The sequence below is a fragment of the Acinonyx jubatus genome, chromosome B2 (genome assembly GCF_027475565.1).
Source record: "Acinonyx jubatus isolate Ajub_Pintada_27869175 chromosome B2, VMU_Ajub_asm_v1.0, whole genome shotgun sequence".
NCBI classification, from domain to species: Eukaryota; Metazoa; Chordata; class Mammalia; order Carnivora; family Felidae; genus Acinonyx; species Acinonyx jubatus.
In genome coordinates this window covers 18,551,983-18,566,223 of record NC_069385.1, presented here as the reverse complement: position 1 = coordinate 18,566,223, position 14,241 = coordinate 18,551,983, and the positions used below count along the sequence as shown (strand labels likewise).

The 14,241-nt window shown below is 41.5% G+C and overlaps 1 protein-coding gene across 1 annotated transcript in view; it reads left to right on the top strand.

The window, feature by feature from the left end:
* Positions 1-14,241, top strand: part of LOC106965852 (sterile alpha motif domain-containing protein 5) — a 949,459-nt gene that overhangs the window by 428,808 nt on the left and 506,410 nt on the right. The window lies entirely within an intron of this gene.

Below are 14,241 nucleotides of genomic sequence, written 5' to 3'. Positions count from 1 at the left end.
TTTGTTTTTTTGATGATTGTATTTCTTTGTCAAACTTCTCATTTTGTTGAAGCATTGTTTTCCTAATTTTGTTTAGTAATCTGTCTGTTTTCTTTTAGTTCACTAAAGTTTCTTAAGAGAATTACTCTGAATTGTTTGATAGTGTATAGATATCCAGCTCTTTAGGGTCAGTTATTGGAACTTATCCATTTCCTTTAATAGTGCCATATTTACTTGATTTGTGTGTGTGTGTGTCCTTAATTCTTTACATTGGTGTCTGTGCATTTAAGTAATGGGGTTTCTCTTACAGACTTTATAGGATTGCTTTGGTGGAGACAGTTCTTCACCTGTTAGCTCAGTTTTTGTTTCTGGGTGTACCTGCCAGTCATTGGGTAGGTGGGGCCTGCTATTATGGTCCATTTTTAGACAAGGAAAAGCTCTGAGAACAGGGATGGGGGGGGAGGTGATTTGCCACTAACAGTTGGACAGAACTGCTGGCTCTTGGTCCTTTTCCCCAAATGTGGCAGTAGAACGGGTACCATGACTGCCTGAATTCTCTGGGTAGGCTTACTAAATCACTAGGACTGATACTGTATTTAGTAATGGGTAGGGCTATGAATTTGTTTCCCTGTTCCATCAGGAAAGCAGGCCAGGGCTCAGGGCCTTAACTAGGGCTTCATTATCTGGGGACCCAAATCAGGCCTGAGTGTAAACTGAATTTTCTGGTCAGGTAAGGCCACTAGTCTTGTCCTGCAAATGAGGTAAGCCATGGGCTGCTCCCTGTTCAAGCACCACTGTACATAGGACTGTTGAATCGACTATGCAATGTCCCATGTGCTCTGGTTACATTCCCTGGTCAGACAGGCTGAAGGCAGTATTCAGCAATGAGTAAGGCTATGAATTAGATTCCCTGCCTGGGTGCAGTGGGAGAAACAGATCTAAAACCAACAAAGCTCTTTATTTGTTATCTCAAGTTGACCTGCACCCCAAGTTCCCTGGCCAAACAGGGCCACTAGCTTTTCTCTGAGAACTGTTAGCTCTGTCTGTCCTTCTCTTGTATTGAGTTCCACTAGGCTGCACGGATTTCAGGTGTTTTCACCAGCCCTTCTAGTTAAGTGGGGCCAGAAGACAACCTTCACAGTGGATGGGGCTAGGTCTCAGCTTCCTTGGCTGGGTAGAAGGGGGCTGGGCTGCTGCAGGCTACTCAATTTCTCAAGCAGACTCTCTGGTTAGGATGGGCTAAGAGATGTACTAAGCCTTGGTTATGAATTAATCCCTGCCTGTGTCTAGCACAAGAAGCCTCCAAGCCTGGTAATGGCTTTCCTCTGGGGACTGTCAGCTCCACTTATCCACCTATGGGCTAGAGTGCTACTTGGCCACACAGCTTCCAGGAGTTATCACCAGCCCTTTTCATCAGATGGGCCTGGAAGGCATATCTACAGTGGGTGGGGCTGTGACTCAGCATCTTGCGTGGGTATGGGCGAACTGGCTCCAGGACCAGCAAAACTCCTTGTTAAAGGATCTCAGTCAGGCAAATCTGCACCCCACTGAGTTCTCTGGTCAGAGTGCACCCCCAGTGTCGTTCTGCAGATGAGCAAGCCACCAGTTAGAATTACTACTTGGGCACCAGAGGCATGAATTCAATCTGCCAAGATCGCTGTAAGTCCCTCCTCCCCTTACCCCACACCCTCACCCCCACCCCTGGGGCTGGGCCCTGCAGGTTCCCCTGCAATCCATATGAGGCATGATCAGAGTAGGAGCTCCAAAAAGTGACCCACAGTGCTGGGGGAGGTTACTTGCCCCCGAATTCTCTTTTCTCACTGGAGGAACTGGAGGCCCAGGGGCGACCTCCATGCATGGTACTGCACTGGTCTGGGGGAGGGGCAATGTAGTCAGCGTAGACTCTTATCCTTCTAATGCAGCCTGTCTTCATCTTGAGGTGCAGAGGGTACTTCTGCCTCATTCCTGTCCCTGTGTTTTAGGACTGTCATAGTGACATCTCATTTTTGAATAGATGTTAGTTGTTCTTCCGAGAGGGAGCAAAGTCAGGAATGATTTGTGTCACCATCGTGGTGACATTACTCCTCAATTCAGTGCTTAATTCCACCTGCATCTAAATTGGCTTTTGAGAGACTAACGCTCCAAAAGCAAGGGCATACGTTTTAGGCCTATGTCAGCGTCTGTTATGGGTGGGATTATTAAGAAGGGGACAGAAGCAGAATTGGAATCCTGTTGGGTGCGCATGTACTCTTTTGTGTTTCTCTGCAAACATTTGTCTATTCGATCTTTGCCAAATCTATTTGCCTTTTTCTTGGAGTCATTAAGAAACAAAGCATGTTGCTGTGCTGTTTGAGGCTTAACAAGATTTTGAGGTTTACAGATCCCAAAATCCTGCAGAGACATGGGTCTTGCTGGTAGTATTTGAACAGAAGAAGATTGAAAGACAGAATGACTTGACAGTTGTATTTCTCTGTCGGAAGCAGCAACAACCCAGGTGTTCCCTTTAAGGGAAAGATAGCACATAATCTGAATTTGAAACATGATTTATGCCAGGGAAATCACAAACTGTGCATGGGGTGTAAGTTTTTGTTTTTGTTTTGATGTTTTGTTTTGTTTTGTTTTGTTTGCAAGCCTCCAGACGAAATGGAAACACAAAGCCTCAGACCTAAGCAAGGTTTCTAAAAAAGGAAAGAGTAAAATCTATTCCTGTACTTCCAGCTGTAGTTCCAAGTGAAATGATTGAAAAATCTAAACAAAACCAATGTGAAATTCATTGCAAAGCCAAGGCTTTCTATCACCATGTCTGGTTCAAAAGTGAGTTGTTATAGCAACAGCAGAAAAGTAAATGAGCATTTCACATTGTAAAATTATGCCCACCTCTGTGCTAAACAGTCCCGCCCGTGCAGTCCAATGAGCCCAAGTCATTTAAAGGAGAAGAATTCCATTTTAATTGTTAAGGCTTGCACCAAACCTACCTTTAAAACCCAAAGTTCATTTCAATTAACCTTATTCCCTAAATCGATATAATAAATTCTCTGGCAGGATGAGACCAAGCAACGTCCTGTCTCATGAAGATGACCTCAGGAAAATATGGCACCATGGATTTCAGCGCTGAAGAATAGCCAAAGTGCTGAGTGGCACTGAGCTCATAGCACAGTACACAGAGCCTTTCACCTCTAAATCATTGTTTTTAATCCAGTATAGATTGGAAGCAGGCGAGTGACCTTGCTTTTTAACACTTGTTCGCTGACCTGTATTAAATTGGATGTTGATCTGGGTCCAGCTTCAAATGCATGTCTACACAGTGGACATTTTCTGAGCCCCACACTGGCTTCCAAGAAACTAGGCTGAATGAAATCGGAGAGGAATTTTTTTTTTCTTTTTTTTTTTTTTGCTTTGTTTTTGTGTTTGCCCCTTGCGTAGATAGCCCTCCATGACTGCAATGGAGTATTTGTAGGGAGATTTTTTAGATCAGTGGTCATGTCTCAGTCATCTTGTAAGGAGCCTGTCTCAAGACTAACACATTTCTGTTTAGTTAAGCATTTATCATTATCAGTGTTGCAGATTATCACATTTAAATTAATTTGTAAATATATAAAACAACAAGGGAGAGAGAACCAACCCTTAGTCCCTAAGAGCGACCCTCCCACAAAGCCTAAGGCAAATTTTAATTATTAGCTATAACTGATCTGTATAATTAGCCTGGGCTAATATCCCCTAATGTCTTTCTATTTAAAGACACAGACACACTATTTACATACCCACACAAGTTTGCAGTTCTGAGAAATCATCTCCATTTCAGCAATGAGAAGCACCAAGCCAGTAAAACAGACTGGCAATTTGAGGCTATAAGGGGAGCCTAGATTCAAAAGCTCTCACCAGAGGAGTCTTATTGGGTAAACAAGAGAGAAAGGAAGAGAGTCAGCCTGAATGCCTTGGCCACAGGTGACCTTAGCCCCTTCTGACTTCCCGATTTGTGAAGGTAAACAAGTAATTTCCCCTAGCATTTCCTGATCTTGCTGGCACCAGTAGAATTGGCCTGCTCTGATGCATCTCAACATGGCTGATGAGCTGAGTCATCAGGACAGAGAGGCTCTCTGGCTCCTACCATGTGATTTTGATTAAGCAAGCCTGGGAGAGGGTTCAGGAGCCTGAAGTTTTAACAAGCTCCCCAAGTTATTATGATGATCGTCAAGGCTTGGATACCACCACTGCATCACTTAATCTTGAGGGGAGTGGAGGGCCAGGAGGGGGGACTTCCATCCCTTCATCAGTGAAGTCAGCCCCAGACACTGGCTTGGACGTCTATAAAAGATCCTAAAAGCACTCCATCCAACCCTATGTGTTTCTTTTCCTAGGCAGCCCTTCCAAGATGGCTAATACTAGGATTTTCATAAATCTGAAGCAATTTGATGTAGTCATATAACTTCTATAGAGGACATCGGGTAAAAGCAAAACTCCATATCCTGGACCACCAGACCCTTCGTGAACTCCCTTGTCTGATCCTTCTTGTATTCTGCTCTGTTCCTCATTCTGCTTCAGCTAAAGTCTTGACTGTGCAAAGTACCTGTGTTGTTGTTTTACTCTGATCTTGTCCCAGATCTTGGCTCGGCTGCCAATGTCTCTTTTGTCAGATCCCAATTCATAGATCGCTTCCTTGAGTGATCTTCCCAGGACACTCCATCTGGGGTAGGTTCCTGTCCCACCACCTACATCCCTCCTCCCCCATGTTGGACTTTCCATTACGAAACCACGGTTTCCCTACTTGCCAGTCTTTATCATACTCTACAAATATCCTATGTATTATTTATTGTTTGTTGATTATTCCTCTTTGCCAACTAAAATGTAAAGTCCATCAGGTCACCAGCTAATGGTTGCTATGGTTGCTGATGAGTTGGTACCACCACCAATTAAACGCAGGCTAGCCAACTTCTGGGACTCTCGACCACACCACAGCAGACAGGGTTGTGGCACAACCCTTCAATTTCACTTCCATGCTGGCAGAAAATATGTAATCATCATGAGTGTATAAGTTCCGAATGACACATGAAAGTAGTTATAAAGGATTCCAAGTTTTATTAGAGTTCACGGAGTATTTACTCTTTTTTTCTTCTTCTTATAACAAGAAGAAATTCATCTGGGGTCACTTCTCATCTTTTAGTCCTGTGTCTTCAACCCAGGGACATTCTATTCTACATTACAGTGTTTATACTGGCCCAGCACATCGACAAGATCATTAACAAAACTAAGTCTAGATAAAACAGGGAAAAGAACCTTCAAATGATAGGGCATATAAATATAAGAGAAACCATAATAGAGGAGGAACTAGAACATACTGGCCACCTATTATTGGAATGTATTTGTTAAATAGTAGGTGCTTCTAACTCTGGAACCCCGAGGAACCCTTATTATACAATTTGACATTAATGTTCAAGTTATTTTGTGTTTTTAAATTTTTTTCTTAATGTTTATTTTTTAGAAAGTGAGAGCGAGCAAGAGAGAGAGAGAGCAGGGGAGGGGCAGAGAGAGAGGGAGACACAGAATCCAAAGCAGGCTCCAGGCTGTGAGCTGTCAGCACAGATCCTGACACAGGGCTCAAACCCACAAACTACAAGATCATGACCTGAGCCGAAGTTGGACGCTCAACTGACTGAGCCACCCAGGTGCCCTAATATTCAAGTTATTTTAAATTCAGATATTCTTTAAACATTTCTAGTAATCTTCCCTTGTTAGCTTTTCCAAAGCCTTCTTCTTCTTCCCAACCCCCCTCCAAATCAAGACACATTTATATATATATATATATATATTTTTTTTTTTTTTTTTTTTTTTTGCAAAAGGACTGCAAAAGAGTTGACACTTGGCATGTGGTAATTCAAAAACTACACTGTCCCTTCTCACCACCCTGATGTCTTTATCTGACAAAATCCATATGCTGTGTGATCACCATGGCAACTAAGTAGGATTGTAATTGCAACCCTGGAAAGCTAATTTTTTCACTCAAATTGTGGCGTACGTTTAACCTGTCTGAAGTTTCAACAAACCATCTTTAAATGACAAGTGTTTTGAAAGGTCTAATTTAGTCTGTTTGTTTGAAGGCACATTTCTTCCCTTTTTTTTTTAACTTAATAAATTAGCTCTAAAAGGGGAGCATAAGAGGCTACAATATTTTCTGACCTTACCTCACAAAATTATACCTGATCATTTTATAGCAATAAAATCTAAATGTGTGAGTCTTTCTGAAGGCTATGCAAACATTAGAATCCTCACACTCTGTGGGAGTGAGAACCAGATAAGACTCTATGGAGATACAACCACTCAGACAAAGAATTCTTAAGGTATTAGTTCTAAACTCTTTTCTTCTACCTGCTATGGAGGGAATGTTGCCTCCCCTGTGACCAATGACATGGGTATTCAGGCTCAGTTGCTATTAAAGTTTCTCATTTGATGAACTTCAGCTTAGGTGAAATTTTCCTTCTGTGCTTCTGGTTCACAGTAATTTCTAAAGCGGCTACGTTTTAGTTTTCTGGATGTGTAGCGTTTGGAAGGCTACAATCATCAGATTCTCTTGGGATACGTGAGGAAAGGAGTGAAGTGCCTGATGAAGAAACTTTAAGAACCTAGTTCTGGCCCCGCCAAGAATTATAGGTTTTGCCCTCAAGGAGCCTACCGTCTAGCTACCTGGAACTTCATGGTATTTAATATAATAAAACATAAAAAATAAAAACAGCTTGGGAATGTAATGTGAAAGACTTGGAATCCGGTTCCAGCTCAAATAGTTTCTCGCTGTGTGATCATAAGCCCTTAACTTGCAAATGGATGGCTTCATGTATGAACTGTGTGTATCCTTTAGTCCAAGCCCAGGTCTGCCTGAAGGACGAAGGGATAATCTGACGTGAACCTATCTGCTTGAGGGACAAGGAACTTCCCAGCAAAGAGCTGAGCCTACAAGAAGGGAAAATGAACTCAGTGTGGCCCAAGGAATAAAAGGTTGACAAGGCAGAGAGACCTGGAGCACAGCACAGTGTATCAATTGGAACATGACCTTCCCCCTGACATATCCAGTGCATACTAGGACTGTCCCGGCACAGCAGAGAACAGAGACTGTGGCCAAAAACAAAAAACAAAAAACAAAGGAAAGATCCTTTTTGCTAAGGTGACCCCACCACCAATTTGTCTGAGGCAATCTCAGTTTACATGCTGTCCTTGTGTAATTGTCAATTGCTCTTCCTTTCACCATCAAAAGTGCCCCGGGCTGGATGTAGAAGTATGTGGTCACCTGCTCCGTGCTGAGATTTCTGGAGATTGCAGAAAGCCAGGGAGTGGGGCTGCTTTTTGAGCATGTGACCATAGCTCCTGGGGGGGGGGGGGAAATGGAGGAACTTTCTCACCCCCTCCACACCCAGGCGGCTGCAGAGCCCTGAAACAGGTGCAGCAGGGACTAGAGTGGTGTGGCTGGGAGGGCGGGGCAGCCCCAGGAGGGGCAGCACCAGGAGCAGCGCCATACTTGGAGGATGGGGAGCCAAGAAGAATGGTGATGGTAGGCATGACTGAAAGGTGTTGGAAAAGCACACCCTACAACCCCCCTGGATGTAGCGAGAGGCAGAGAACCGTGGTTTTGTTGTGGTAAGATGGTGGGTGGGACTGTTGGCCATATCTGTCCTGGCTCAGGAGGCCCTCGTGCTCTTCAGGTGAACATAGAGTCATGCACGATGTAGGAGTAGCTTAGGAGCAGTGGGCAGGCTTCACATCATTCGTGGGCTTTTCAACAATGCTCCCAGAGGTGACCCTTCACCTGGTCCAGCCACTGAGGTCATGCCAGGCAGTGGATCCTTTCTTGGGTTACTAGTTCCTGAGAACACTTCTGGTGATCGCCCCACATCCTCCTTTCCAGTCTCCTGCCCACAAACCCAGGGACCGCTCAGGATCAGCAGACACTCTCCCCCATTCCCTCTGCTTGGACGTCCTCCTATCCAAGCCCAGGACCCCGTTTCCCCTTCAGCCTTAGATTTCTATAAACAACAGTCAGGACAATGTGCCAACTAATTCTGGGCACACTCCATACCTCATGGCTCCCCCAAACTAGAACACAGAACCAACTTTCTGTTTGAATGGAGAAAAGAGAGATGGGAAATTATGAGAAAAATGGTAACTCTTCTTGGTGTTCTATTACTTCTGTAACAAAACACCCCACACTAAATGGCTTAAAACAGCACAAACTTAGTATCTCACAGATCTGTAGGTCAGAAGTACTGGTGGGTTTAGCTGGTTCTGCTCTGAGCCTCACAAGGCCAGAATCAAGGTGTTGGCATCCTGGGCTCTTATGTGGAAGCCCTGCGGGTGGGATGGGTGGTTGTTTGCTCCTAGACTCATTTACACTGTTGGGCACAAATCAGTTCCATGTGGCTATAGTTCCCCTTTCCTTCCCTGCTGTCAGCTTCTAGAAGCAGTTCATATCCCCTAGCTCATGACCCTCTTCATCTGCAAAGCCAGCAGTCCTGGGTCTAGTCCCTCCCGCATTTTGAATTTCTTTGCTTCCTCTTCTGATCCATCATCTGCTTGCAAATGGAGAAGGTCTCCGCTGTGAGATTGGACCCATCCAATAATCCATGTTAATCTCTCTATTTTAAGGCCCATCACTTTAATTACATCAGCAGTCCTTTTGTCACGTAATATAACATAAACATGGTGTGTCACCAGAGAGCAGGGGTGCAGGAGTCAAAATTCTGACTACCGCAAATTTAATTTTCCTGTGGCTCCAATTTCAACCCCAGCTAGGGGGGAAACTCTGAAGATATAAGCAAAGAGGTATAAGATGAAGAACACCTAAAACACATGCCAAGGCGGGAATCTTGCAAAAGTTCTCAACAGAGTAAGTGCTGTAAAGTCTCAGGCAACCAAGTGACCTAAATCCATTTTCCTCCAGCCATTGTCCAAAGATGGCATAATCCCTTTTCTGAAGAGGCCACAGCAGGGCCAAGGCAGTGGCAGGGACTACCGAGAGCAAAACCCTTGAGCATGAGCTGTGTGTAGGGCACATTAAGAGTCAGCCCAAGGATGCCAAGCTCTGGCCTCACTGCTGATGCCAGCCTGGGAATGGAAAGACAGCACCACATGAGTGTAAGTCCAAAAGACATGAGAGGGAAGGGCAGCCAGAAGGGAAATCAAGTTTATGAAGACTACGTTTCAAAAAAAAAAAAAAAAAAAAGGAATCAACGGAGTGAATTTGAAGACCTAACTGGCTTTATTAAGCAATTCATGAAACGGGCAGCATTCTGTGTAGCAAGTAGAGAGGAGCTCTGAGAAATCATATAGAATGGAAAGCTTTGTAAGAAGGAGGGTGGAGCAAGAAAGTTATCAGCACATGAAAAGGCCAGGTCACCTTCCCTGAGGTGGAAGGGGAGAGTCTATTATCTCATGTTCCTTTGGGGGAGGGAGAGGGGCCCAAGTAACAGATTACTGCATTGGTGCTTAGCAAGATAGTCCCGACTGAATTGCATTTCTGGGGGAATTCGAGACCGCAAGCAGGTTAGGGATTAAGACCTTGGTGACCTGACCTAAGTGACACCATTTTAGGCCTCTGGTTTTCTTTTCAACATGTCTTTGACATATTTGTTTTTAGCAATATGTATGTTTAATGCATATCATTAAACATGTCATGCAGATCAGAGTGAGTATCAGCAGATATGATATCCCAATTAGCCTTGGTGAATTCCTAGTACCAAAAGAGCACTTTAACCTTAATGCCAGCTGATGACCTTGACTCACATCTTCAGAACTCACTAATCTGCGGGACAGAGTACCCTCAGCTGCATGACAGCATTGAGCCAAGTTATCTTGAAGACACAGGCTGAAGAAAAGAGGGAGCCATGGATGGGAACAGTGCAATATCCACGTTCTTTCACTGGAACTGAGTACATAAATTAGAAACTTGAAAATAGAGGCCAATGTGTTCTCAGGACAGTTATTAAAATTGCTTTTTCAGTGTTTGCCTATCCAGTATTACAAAGTTGTTTTTGTAGGAAGGAAAGTAATTCATGTTTCAGATCTGCTGTCATTGTAAAAGAAGTCACAGCTACAAGTCTAGACATTTACGACTATTTCACAAGGACTTGTCCTTATGAAATAATCATTGTTTTATGCCAGCTCTAGTTTATTGATCTGATATGTGCCTGAAATTATTTAGATAAGGAAAATAGGGCTCTCTTCTGTTTCTAGCATACAGAGAAAAATTGTCCTAGACTCCTGAAAATATAATAAGCATCTGATATTGGAAACACATTAGGGTTCTATTTTTCATTTATTAAAATCAGTTTCAAATATGCTCAAATTCAGTTTTTAGTCCTCTCTCTCCTCTTTGTAAAGAAAATATCTTTTCCTCAGTTGTCTTCAGTTGTCAGTAATTTCTGTTTATTACAAAATAAGGGAGAAGAAGAAGAAGAAGGTAAAAGAAGAGAAGGAGAGAAAGAAAGGGGGGAGGGAAGGGAGAAGGAAGGGAGAAAGGAGAAGACATTCTTTACAGTTAACTGGATTTTATAGATCTATGAGCAGGTAGCTTACAGGAGGGAATGGGATTAAAATATTTATAGCAATGAGTATAGGGTCACCAGCTTGTGAGGACTGGCCTAGAGGAAAAAGTCTTATGTTCTATAGCCTCAGCTTTCAGTGGTGCTTCCATGATTCATTGTCTTATAACCAAATAATTTTGGGGGTAGTTCATGGCAAAGGTCTCTAGCTATGTATCATTTTTATATACTCTAGGAATTACTTCTTTCTATTTTACAGATGAAAATGTTAAGTGTAGCTTTCAGGTGCTAATGTACTACATCTGTTAATATTGATAGGAAAGTATGTCCTTCATGACTCAATATTAACCTTTAATATTTATCTTATTGCTTATGCAAGATATTTCAATGAACTACGTGTCCTATTGGTGCGTGTTGATGGTATTTTTCATTGCTTTGCCTTACTAACACTGCCTGGCTGCTGTCGGGCGGTGTGGTCAGTCCACTGCAGTATAAGAAGGAAATCTGCAGGAGAAGCCTGTGTTGGTGGGTTAATTTCTCATGCTTTCCACAAATACTGCAATTTGCCCAAATTAGATATTGGGCATCCCTTTCTCCCACGTGAAGTGTTTACTTGCAAAGGCTGAGCCCTAAATGTTGCCTTTCAATGTCTCCCAATTTGTCTCCAGAAGTTTATCGTGTGTTGGATAAAAAGTCCTTCCCCACCCCAGGTCATAAAATAGTTTCTACGTCATCTTCGAAAAGTTCTATAATTGTGTGTTCCATTGTATTTTTAATCCACCCCAAATTGATGTGTGTTTATGGTGTGAGGTTAGGATCTACTTCAGTTTTTTTTTTAGATGACTAATGACGTTTAATAAAAAGTCATGTTCTACTCACTAATCGACAGCACCAGCTGTGAAATAGACCCAATGTCTCCCAGATGTATGCTCTCAAACCACCCAGTCTTAGTATATTTAATAACAATTCCTGAATCCTCATGAACTTCAGTTCCCCACTCTTTGTTTTCTCTGTTTTAAGAAATATTTTGGCTATTCTTGACCCTGTGTTCCTCCATATACATTTTAAAATCAGTTTATTTTATTATTTTATTCCATATACGTTAAAAGAAATCCCTGATTGGGTTTAGATGGGAATTTTGATTGAAATTGAATCAATAGGTCTATTTGTTAAGAATTACCCTCATAATGATTTTAAGTCACGCTGTCTCTGAACAGAGTTTATCTTTTGGTGGGTAGGGAAGACTTTAAAATTTTTTAATAAAATTTTCCCCATAAAGTAGGAAAGTAGCTAGATTTATTCTTGTGAAATACATATTTTGATACTATTAAAAGTAATATCTTTTTAAATATTTTTTTTCTTTGAGAAAGAGCATGCGTGTGCATGAGTGAGTGGGGAAGCAGAGAGAGAGGGAAAAAGAGAATCCTAAGCAGGCTCTGTGCTGTCAGCGTGGAGCCCAACACAGCTCAACCCCAATGAACCAGAGAGATCATGACCTGAACCAAAATCAAGAGTTGGACACTTAACCGACTGAGCCACCCAGGTGCCCCTAAACTTTCTTAGTAACTATAATACTTTATTTGTAATTCCTTGGGATTTTTGATATAGACAATTTTATCATCAGTCTATAATGACAATTTTATTTCTTTCTAATTATTTTATTTCTTTTCTTACCTTACTGTGCTGCTGCTTTTTCCAACACCACTCTTAAGAGAAGTTAGTTCTAAGAGCACTTTATGACCTTCTTAACTTAAAAAGAATATTTTTAATGTATCACATTGAGTTTGGTATTACATTTTTGTAGCTATACAAAACACTGTTACCCAATGTTTTTTAATGAAATTATTGAGATCATCATGCTGTTTTTCTTCTTTGATCTGCTAATGTGATATAACATATTAATAGATTGTTTTATGTTAAACCACCCTTGTTTGTACACATGGGATAAATGCAATTTGGTCATTTTTAATATTCTTTGCTGAATTCAGTTTACTAATGATTTAAAAAAAATTTTTTTTGTTTATTTTTGAGAGAGTGTGAGCGGAACAGGGGCAGAGAGAGAAGGAGACACAGAAACTGAAGCAGGCTCCAGGCTCCGAGCTGTCAGCACAGAGCCCGACGTGGGGCTCAAACTCACAAACCTTAAGATCATGACCTGAGCGGAAGTTGGACGCTTCACCAACTGAGCCACCCAGGCGCCCTAGTTTACTTATGATTCTTATATCTATTTTGTATCTATTATTAGGCTAGAAACCAAGCTGCTGTAACAAAGAAACTCATCACACAGCAGTGTATATAAGATAGACATCTACTTTTCTCTCCGATAATAGTCTGGAGTAGTTTAGTGTGTTCATGGCTGGTAGGGCAGATTTATGTATTCTGTACTTGGCTTCCAAGTTACAGCACTTCTCGGCTACTTGAAAGAGAGTCCTGAATAGGTCTCTTAGAAAGGTGACCAAGAAATTGCCCTTCTCAGATCCATTCACATCTCATTCACCCAAAGTTAATCCCATAGCTACACATAGCTGCAAGGGAAAAGAACTATTTTTCCTATGGCTGGGTGGCCATGAGCCCAGGTTATATGAAGTTCTATGTGAATTTCTGTTACTAAAAGAAGCACAAGGGGACTTGAAGCTAGAAGCAATTAACAGTCTCCAAATACATATGGTCATAAGAAAGAGTGGACTGTGGTTTTCTGTTTTGTACCATTCTTGTCTCAGGTTTTGACATCAAGATCAAATTAGCTTCCAAAAACAAAAGAAACACACACACACACACACACACACACACACACAAAACTATTTTGTAAATATTCTCTGTTTTTCTACCCTTTAGTATAATTTGGGTACATTTATAACTTAAAAAAAATTTTTATTAGAACTTTTGTTAGAAATACAACCTAGTATTTTCTTTTAGAAATACTTTTACTTAAAGATTTCAACTATTCAATAGATACAGTACTTTTCAGACTTTCTATTTCTTCTTGAGTCAACCTTTGGGGAAGTTTTAAAAGTCATTTGTCTATTAGCATACAGTGACTAAAAATAACATCTCTTACTATATTTTTAATTTGCTATGTGTGAATTTATTTCATCCTTTCCTTCTGAGTATAATTTAATGATACGTTCTGTTTTTCTTTTCTATTTGTTTCTAAACAGTTTTGTAAATTTTATTTGCTATTCAAGAATACCTTTTGTCTGTCTTAACACTCTTCGTTGTATGGTTGGTTTTATTCCTCTCATCTCTTCTCATTTCCTTCCTTCTGTCTTGCTTGCTTTATTCTGATGCTCTTATACTGACTTCCTCAGATGGACATTTAATTCATTCACTAAGTATTACTTTAGCTGCATCTATATATTATGATATTCAGTGTCATCATTGCAATTTTTCCATAAATATTTTTAATTTCTATCTTGATCTGTTATTTAACTCTAAGTCTTGAAGTTTTTAGAAGCAAAATGCCTCCATAGTTAGCCTGCTAACTCTTGTGTAAGAAAAGGAAACAAGAGGGGTACCTGGGTGGCTCAGATGGCCAAGCCTCCAACTCTTGACTTCAGCTCAAGTCATGATCTCACAATTTGTGAGTTTGAGCCCCATGTGGAGCTCTATACTGCCAATGTAGGACCTGCTTGGAATTCTCTCTTTTCCTCTCTCTCTGCCCCTGCCCTGCACTGCTCGCACTCTCTCTCTCTCTCAAAATATATAAACATTAAAAAAAAGAGGAAGAAATTTGGGGAAG